Raw genomic sequence first — 10,875 nt, 5'->3', positions numbered from 1 at the left:
GCAGCCTCACGCCGAAGACAGATTACCAACGGCGGAGGACTGAGGGCCGAGGGCTGAGGGACGGAGCTTCACTCACAACGTATGGCCGCAACTGAATTACCCAATTTGAGGGGGCCGACGGTTAAGAACATGAGTCATATTGACAATACTGTGACTGAGAGATTCTCTCTGATCTGACACTTTATTCGCAACTTTATGAAGCGAACGAGAGCTGATCTTGGGAAACATAAAATAATGTTACGGTAACAGGTATTGTAGCCATAATATGAATGATGTTTTTTTAATAACTTTAAATATATTTCGATAACTTTACCTCTTTAGTGATAAATGGTGGAAGCCTGAATAAAGTACATGACAATATTATGACGAGACGAACAAGGTAAACATAGATTATGAGTAAAATAACCTTTTTTCCAACCAAATTTTACCGCTTTTTGCGACGACCGTATGTATAACGCTCTACAGCTATTCACAATGGAACTCTAACATCCATCGAACTAACATTATAAGAACTCCGAATCATGTTCCTCTCTAACCACACAAAGCTGAACAAATTCCAACACTTGAGTAAACATTTTGTGAATACCGCGTGGCTACACATTACGCGGGAAACTCAATACACCGGCGCAGCATTATTGAAAAATCTTCCGAACAACATCCTCCCGCTGATATTAAGAGCCGGGACTACGCCCCGCACACGCCCACGCACCGATCGCGAGCTACTCGTACATTAAGGGTGCTGTCTCACTATGAGAGAAATTAATAGGTCATGCGAGTATCTGATTTAGTACCATTTATTAGCCTATTTGTGCTTCCAACAGTGCAGCGTTATTTCGGTGTTAATAGACTTAACATTTGAGGTCTTAGAATAGGCAAGTAATGTGCAGTACTAGAGAGTAAATATCACTGGAGCTGTATAGAATAGAGAAAAGATACTCGGCAGTATATTATACATTGGCTAAAGAAAGATAATTAGTTGGGTTCTACTTCGTAGAGAGAGCATCGTCTATGAATCTGATAAAGGATATCTCTAGTTTTTATAGTTGCTTATATTGTAATAAGCTTAGATGTGACGGCAATAATGCGTTTCTAAAGTTAGTTTGCGATTTATCGCTGGTAGCATTTAATGTGCGATCAACTTTACAATCACTCCTGTATTACGATCTAGGCGTTATAGGTGAGACGTGATTTACGATATAAATTTATATACCTAGCTATATAACAGCATCCATTCGATATTTGTAAGGTACTACATAAAAAGTTATATTTATTTACGTTGACTAATATTAGTAGTAAAATGGTAATACGCCTAGCAAATTCTAGATATGTGTCGGTTATCCCAGTATGGGAAACAAGGGTTAGTGTGTTAAAATATTCGTATTTTACGGAACATAATGAAGAACGGTTTACCATAGTCAAATCAAACATTAAACAGTATACACATAAGATATAATAAATTGATAAGCTTATTCTCATTCACCTCCGCCCCTAATGTGATAAGAAACAACCCTATATTTTTATAAAGTTTGTTAAATCATTAGTTTTTTACTTCTAAAAAGGTAGGTAATATTTTTAGTATCCGTACTCCAATTGGAACAAACGTATACTGTTACGAAACCAAAGGGGCGATACATTATACTTCCAGAATTACACAAAGACGAATGACATTTGGCTTTACACGTTGTTAAAACCAATATAACATAAAACCTCTTTTCATATAGAAATCATAAATGCCTTTACTGCAATTTAAGTTTTATCATACAGCCTCTCTTCCTAGTTCGACATCTCAAAGGAGACAACTGTGACTGAGAAGTCTAGGCGCTTAAGTCTACAAAGTTTGTACACCTCTTCATACCAAAGCAATGTTGACGCACACTTTAGCGCCCCGATCACGGATTTTGAATAAAAATTAAAGTTGAAAAACTAATACCTGACTATAAAATTGTACCTACATTTGTAAAAAGGAGTAAATTTTCCAAGCTGAATACAAAGTCAACACATAAAGTCGTGTAGCGCTGTATTTTCGTTCAATAAGAGAGTAAGGCATGATATTACATCGGCATGAGGCGATAGCCACTATGCCCCGTATATTAACATAATATATACATATTATAAAACGAAAGTCCCCTTTTTCTCTCTTGTCCGTATGTTATCGATTTTCTCAAAATCTTCTTGAAATAGTTTAAGACCCTTAGAAGGTTATAGACTAGGTTTCAAATCCGGGAAAATATATAGCCAGACTTTTATCCCGAAATATTTCTTCACGCGGGCAAAGCCGCGAACAAAAGCTAATATTTACATATTTCATGTTACGAATTCAAAAATAAATTATGTTTTATTATTGCATTTTTTCGTAGTGACATTTTTATTATTTAACTAAAATATTTGGTTATAATTTCTATGCAATCTGCTGCCAGGTCTATAAGTCTCTCAGCGTATAATACGCCAGTACCGTCGTCTCGCCTTACATTTGCCGGTATCATGGCGGCCGGCGCGGGCCTTCCTTCCATAATTATTACATTCATTAACAATTTTTCACACAAATGAAAACATACGCAGTGGGCCGTTTATTTACGATATTAATTTTGGTGCTGAATTAGATCTCGGGTGCTTGTGCTACCAAATTGTGTTAATTCTGCAAATACTTACCTCCCAAATTTCTTGCAAGATACGTTTTAATTAAATTTCCTAGTTAATAAGCTTTATGGTTAATATTAACTCGATAAAATAAGAACGTATTTGTTAGCTCCGGTAATAAAGCTGTTATAATATTTATAACATTGTACTGAAATCGTTGATTACTAAAACTTTATCGAGTGAATATTGTATATAAGTTTTTTTACGTCCTGGGGAAATCATAGATAATTCATGTAACGTTTGGCCGAAAAAATCTTTTTTGTTGGTATCGAAACCAAAGCTGTTTGTTGTGCAGTTCACACTGCCACTAGATCATTAAAGGGGTAAATGATATTTGTCCAACACAAAAATAATAATGCAAACTAACAGTGGCGAAGCGTCCATACAAGCCGATTCCCACCGGCTTCCCTTTTAGGTTTTCGGTGATACTAAACAATATATTTAATAGGCAAATATAAATTTACAACATATCAGACAATGGACAATAATTATAATAGCTTAACTTATTAATTATAATTGATAACTTAATAATGACATCTATCGGCGATTAGCCCGTTGTTTGTTAATTTAATCGATATCAATTACTTATTTTAAATGACGTTAGATGGCGCACCTTGTATTTAGTTCCCCAGAAATTCCGTTACCTAAGTGAAATTGTGACGCCACAGGCAAAGGTAACCCGCTGTCAAGCGGCTTAATGTCGTAGTATGTTTTTAATATAGATGGCAGCACTTTCTATGACTTTCTATGCCAGTGTTTGTCGAAATCGCGCGCAAGATATGGGCAAAGGTAACCCGAGCTAGTTCGGCTTCACGTTAACCGACTTTGTATAGTTGTCGCTTTTACGTCCTTCAAACGTCATAATTTATTATGCTACCAAGTTGCGGTGTTTGTAAATTGTCATATTCATTTTATTTTTTGATAGTTATGTGATAGTTAGTTACCAGCGCTTTGTTTATTTAGAAACTACAAATAAAAGTGTATTATAATGAAAATAACTACCTGTGATCAATTTAATGTCTACCTTTACGTAAGTATATTATAAGTCGGTGATTTCACATATTAGTATTTAGATGGTAAAATATTTGAAGAAGATCTGAAAGTTTTTGATTTTAGACACAAAATGTTTGTTAGAAGAAAATAAATATGATATTATACTGAATTAAAAGTAGCACCACGATACAATCAAAAGTTAACGAATAACCTTTCTTGATTATAATTTAAATTGATAATTATATAAGTTTATCATGTAGGTAGACTTAAACTGTTGGTCTGTTTGGCGATCATGATACCTATTTCTATTACATTTATAGTTTTATTTTGAAAATAAACAGATACTTTTAATGTAGTGTGGTTATAATTTTAATACTTACTTTTGTTGCTGTTATAACTAATTAATAGGTAAGTACTTATATTTTGATTAATGGATCGAGAATTATCTTCGTTTATTGTTCGATTTTATGAATGTTTCAATTATTTACGCATAATAAGTAATTTAGTATGTAAGTATGTCAACGTTTGTTGATTTCGAATCAAGACTAATCCGTTGTCTTAGTTTTTGTTTGCCGATAAATTGCCCCGATATCTTAACTGACGCCAATTTTTTTTACACCGGGTTACCTTTTGAAAAATTTCACCCTTCGCCACTGCAAACTAAATATCTTTTCATCTCTGTAACGAGTGAAGGTTTAATAATCGAATTTATTTTAACAAATACTAAGTTATACGTATTTTGTTAACAAATGTTTGCTGTGGAATTAACAGAAACAAATAAATGGTGTTAATGGAAACACAATAAACAAGTGCGAGTAAAAACATTCGTTTTATTTGAGTATTAACACAAGTCTACTTTATTTTAATATTTTTTATTCGAGTTTGGCGTGGGCTGTAAATACAGCCCACACCATGTATAAATATACTGCTATAAAAATTTTAATGTGTTTTGTGCAACTAAACTACAAGGCTAGCAATTAATTGCTTGCCTGGTGTTAAAACTGCCTTATAGAACCAGTACCATCCAAATTATTCAAATTCCAAAGCACGCATTCCTCTGCTGCTATTGCGCTCTTCGTCTTAAATCTAGTAGTTAAGTTTCATAGCGGCTAGTAAATACAAAGTCTAAATTTCTTTCAAACTGGGCACAACATTTTTAACTGCAAAAATGCACAAGTGGTGGTAGAAACCTACACGAACCCCGCATTATAGAGACATGCCAGCAATATTCTAAAGAAAGTGTGGAATTTCCCTCAGTCATTTAATTTTTTCGAAATTTCATTTGAACCTTTTTGGAGGTCGACCGCGGTTCACCAACACGTTTGTTTCAGAGTGCTTTAACGAATTTATTTGCTTTAAAAAAACTTTTTTTACATCGTCGTAGAACATTGTTAACGGTATTAGCAAGCGAGTAAATTTATTTAATACGAACTCAAAACTTTGGAACAAATATTTTTTAATAAATGTATTTTTTTTAATCTTAGCACGAGGGATCATAAAAATTCTCATAAAGCGTTTGCTTTTCTCATTATGTCAGTAAGAAATAACAATTCTGGACGTATAAATAAACTCAATTTTTTCATGATTAATAACGCACTCTCGATTCGGAATATAAAATGAGTCTCTAATTTTTTTTATTGCATGGGTCCTTTTTTGTATTTAAAACTACAAAATGGTCAGCTCTCTCAAAATATTACGCACCATACAAAACGTACAAAGCAAGCTGTTATTTTATACTGTTTCTTTTTTTAAAACTTTTTGCGGTCGTGCTGCCCCATGCATGCTATATAAATTTTGTCTACAGAGCAATTAAATAGCCTATAAAAATTACACGCAGTGGGTACATGTAAGCTGTCAATTCGCAGTCCACACACTGAATAGGTAGTAGGTGAGTACAAAGCATTAATGACGTATTGTTCAGTTGGGCGAGCGTGCCGCCGACAGCACCGGCTTTTAATTATACCACGAAATTATTAATTTTACACAATAATTAATGACCGAAACGTCCATATCGGACATTTTAAAAAATCGCTACACTTTCCAATAAACTACACTGAAATTGGTTAAATAAAGTTGGAATTGCATTCCCTTGTGCGCGCGAAGTTCTTATAAATCGAGTTGTAAATAATTTTATGATAATTAATGGTAGAAAGAATAATATTGTTTTATAAGCCAGGCATTGAAATATACTTGGAGTTCCTTTTTACAAAAAAGGGTAGGTAAACCAGCAGATAGATCCCTGGCGGTAAAAGCTCTGTATCCCCCTTTTTTCCTTTTCCCTAGTCCTATGTCGCATAAATCCATTATTGGGATTACTGAATATAATCAGGCAAACCACTTGGTCATTTAACAGCTCTTAGCATAAGAAATAGTCATCGCTTATACAAAGTAACTTTTTTAATTCATTTATTTTTATTCCCTAGACTGCGCTGCGACGATTTGCCAGCGGTTTTCAATACTTTGAATAACTAAATTGAATGCAATCTATTGCAATGATGATACTATGTTTATAGATTTGTTAACTTTAAGAAGACTTGTTATGGCAATGACTACCTATTGGCTTTCATAATCTTTTAGTAACATATGATTAGAAGATGCATGACACTCATGCTGGGTATATTACGCCCTCCGGACACGTTAAGTCTCCTAATTCATTATAATTTCATATTAAAACGTCAAAGTTTTCTTGTAAATGATTATTAATAAGCTGTTAATTACGAAGTTAATTCTGCAACTGTCAGCGACAGTCGTCGGTACTAATTATATTTATAACGAGCTGTTAATGTCAAAATATAATTACATGAAGTAATCGTATTATCTCTTTAGGAATTTTAACTGAACTGAACTTTCAACTTATAATATATTAAAATCAGTCTTATTATTTGCTATAAATTGTCCCACTGCTGGGCACCTGCCTCCACTACAAATAGACAATAAGCCCTGTTTTCCGACAACAGACGGTTCCAACTTCAAGCTTAGTAGATTTTTAAATTATTTTTACATGAAGCGCAACTAACCTGGTAATAATCTACGGTTTCTGAGATTAGAAGCTCAGACAAATACACTTCATTGTAGTGAATCTGGGCCAGGTACTACAATGTGCTATCAACTATAAAATAGATATGCAAATGTATCTTCTTCATTATCATTTAGACATACATTAATGTAGGTATGTATAGTGCCTTCTCAAAAGCATCATATTATGACCTGTTACGCTTTGCAAATACGTACATACAAGCTTTTTCATTATAATCTACGTCATGGCTTCTAAACCCATCAACTATCGCAATGTTTTATGAGTATAATGACAACACATTCGGCCTGTGAGACGTTGTCCTGTCTTCCCCCGCTAATGAAGCACAAATTATCTAAGAAATAATAGTAATTTCAGCGAAATTTTACCAAAATAGCCTCACCTTTTTTTAACTTGAGGGATGACTTTAGCATAACTTGTCCGTAGGTAGATCTCTCTAACCTCATCGACGATATCGAGATGAATAACGTCAGAACAAACCAAATTGCACTTTATAATATAGTATACGTAAGTATATATTATATACAATAGGACATAGTTAATATCACGACTCAGGATCAGTTTGAGCAAATATGTATAATACCAAAATTGTTGGAGTTTGGCCCTCCCTCCCCCCTCCCTGGCTAGCCGTCCCCCCCACGTCACAGCAATGACGCTCGCCGGGTTCCGTACCTTCGTCATCCGTGACATGCACTGCGGTTCACGAGATTAGTGACTTGGTAACATTGTTCGTGCCTCTAGACAGTTACATAAAACAGTTTATGGTATTTTCGACACAGCTAATGTAGTCCACCTCGCAATACTATAATAATCCAACTAATATTATAAAGTTAAATTAGTTCGAAAGATATACCTACGATAGCCTCATAAATCGGTGAAATAACTCTTATGAAATTCCATACATGCATAGAAAAGTCTTTGACATCCTTGTAATACATTACTTTTTGTCATAAAAAATATTCGCTGTTAGGTTTTTATTCTGAGAAAAAACTATCTCGCAGGCTATACCGCTGACATAAATTCGACTCAATCTGATTGGTTATATTTTTAACTCCTAGGTCTGCCATTACGATTGCCCATTTATTCAGTTATAACAATAGTCGAGACTTAATATGTCATAATAAAAATGAGGTTCGACCTGAATTCTGAAATATCCAATATCTGCGAGGGATGTTTCATGGCGGCGACTCGCGGCGGCCGCGCGATATGTAATCAAGCACTTTGTATGCCAGCCGTCTGTCTGGCGAGACGGGACATGAGGGCCCATTCACACGGACACGGCGGCTTGCGGTTCATTTCATTCCATAAGGGAGCAGCACACGATCGACTTAAATGCGTAAATAGTGCAATATTTTTATTCGAATATCAAAACACTGCGTTTTAGCAACTGCGTCATAGTTTGACAAATTTAATTCAACAATTAACAGCTTTATGAATTATAGCAAGTATTTAAAAACCGAAAAACATTCACTCCGCTCAGTCAGTCAGGCATGAAAATGAACTGACAACTGATTAGGCTGTTATATGACAACTCCTTAGGCCATTATTTCTCCCGTGAAGGCAATATGTGGACAGTAATTTGTGTAAGCTTTATATTTATTAATAAGAATTGTAAACGCTGTAAATCGCTGCAGACTACATCGTCAGTCGCGGTGCCGCGTCGTGTGCTGCGACCCTTATTACCAATAGCGTGAGATAAAGCGGTTATTTCATTAACTTGTTTCATTATCTATTTTTGTTGAATGTTTATAATATACTTATATTACGCGGAATTGTTACATTTCCATATTGGATAATTGTTTTCCACTAGCTGGCTTCTTCATAATACCATCTTAAAATACATCTTCTACCAACATTCTTTCATCAACCTACGTCAATGTAAAGTCGATGATTTGTTTTATCAATAATATTATAGAACAGATATGTCTTATTTAGCTTTCATGACAGGGCAACAGCCCGACGGCCTCTTTTCTAGAAGATCCAGTCACGAGTAAATCGTGTTAGAAGTGGGAAGGCTTTTATCCACCAAACTTTTACACAATGAATTACTAAACAACTAAACTACCACGACGTATGGTAACCGCCGCGAGTCACGACAACTAGAATCAGTAGACTAAACGAGAATTGCTACTTACAAAGAAATTCAGAGCATTCTTGGAACATTAGTTGTGAATTCCATAAATGATAATAACTGACTGCTCATTTTGTCATTCAGTTGCGAACAAATGATAATATTATTTTTATAAGTAGATATTCTCTGAATAATACAATCACATTTCTTAGCAATCATTTTTATAACGTACTTTACATAAATTACTTCTTTTTATTATTCCAAAGCCGTTTCCAAACAATATTTTCTGAACAGTAAACAAATTTATGGTTCGTTAGTGGGCGCCTAGAGGTTGGATATATTATATTATCGGATTCCTCAAGTTTTAAGCCGAAATAAGATTATCTTTAAACAGTTACCTTAGGAGTAAATTTTATTATTTTTGAGTTAATATTTCGCTTTTTTATTTTATTCACCATCCACTCTCAAAATAAAATTCTGCGTTAGATTATAATGTAAACATTACAGCTACGTTAATAAAAATATGTCTGAACCTATTTACATATAATTGTAGGTTGTATAAACTATATATAAAATGTATTCAGTATAAAAATATTTTTGTTAATTTTATATTAATTATAATTAAGCGTAAGTTTGGCGGAGAGGGTAGACATGATCGCAACTAACGCATACCGGTAGCCGATTTTACTTTCATTCCATGTTATCACACAAACATATCAGCACATCCCATGCGTTTTTCGATTCAAAACAATCACATAATTAGACAAATATTATCGGAAATCGCAGCTTGGGCTACGCCTACGTAAATTGTTATACGGATCTACCCCTTTTTAAATTATGCTGTCCTACTAATATAGTACTTACATTTTATGTAGATGTTCGTGAAAATGTCTTGAATTAAAATTTTTGTTGTCAAAATACGCATTATACTTACATTCAATACCTAGATTTTAATTAAATTTCCCATACATATTACAAACACAATATCTTGGATTACACTATACTCTGCTATTGAGTCTGGTAATACAAGCGTCTGTGAGAATAAACTAACTCGAGCAAAATATGTAACTCGGGCGGAACGGTGATGATCTTATATTTAAAACAATTATTATTAAAATAAAAATAACTGAGAAAATTCCATGAAAAAAACACAAATAAAAACAAATCTAGTAATGAATCAGTTTTCTATAAAAACAATGTAATACTCATTCTTCAGAACTGGTAAATATTTAAATATACCCGCTGTGGCAGTGGGGCGTTTGCCAGAATAATGTCTATTTAATTAAAGATACACTTAACACCCAAGACGCGACTCCTCAGAACAAGCCGCGGACTTTTCACGGTTACAGTAATCAAGTATTAAATGAGAGTAGGTATCTTCTCAATTAAGCGGCGATAGCCTATTTGGGTGTGGAACGGACTGCCAAGACGAATGTCCGCAGGGTCAAATCCCAAGGGCACACACCTCTAACTTTTCTAAAATCATGTGTGTATTCTTTGTGAATTTATCGTTCACTTTAACATTGAAGGAAAACATCGTGAGGAAACCTGCACATCTGAGAAGTTCTCTATAGGAATTTCGAAGGTGAGTGAAGTCTACCAATCCGCACTAGGCCAGCGTGGTGGACTAAGGCCTAATCCCTCTCAGTAGTAGAGGAGGCCCGTGCTCAACAGTGGGCAAGTATATAATACAGGGCTGATATTATTATTATTATATATATCCTCTCAATTCCATCCACAATATTGATCGATATTTACTTCATTAGTACCGCGTGCCAATGAATATTTCAATCACTGGAATACAATAAGCATTACGTAATTGAATACTTATCACGCGATCGCATATTCATGGCGATTTACATTGGACAACCATTCTGTAGTGAACCTAGTTGAATAACACTCTGTATGACAATATCTGTTAAATTATATATTTATTTCATACACATGCAAGCTTACTGGAATTGTAAATAATAAAGCATTACACATGTGCTGTCCACGTGGTGCTGACATTTTTTTTTATATGAATTTAGTCTAATATTACTTGTGATTTCATAAAAATATTTCCGATAGCATGTCGCATCAATTCTATATCTATTCTATAACAGTACTAAATATTTCAATGAAACAGGAGATTCAGAAG

The sequence above is a fragment of the Manduca sexta genome, chromosome 16 (genome assembly GCF_014839805.1).
Source record: "Manduca sexta isolate Smith_Timp_Sample1 chromosome 16, JHU_Msex_v1.0, whole genome shotgun sequence".
In the NCBI taxonomy this organism is placed as follows: Eukaryota; Metazoa; Arthropoda; class Insecta; order Lepidoptera; family Sphingidae; genus Manduca; species Manduca sexta.
This window is presented reverse-complemented; position numbering follows the sequence as displayed.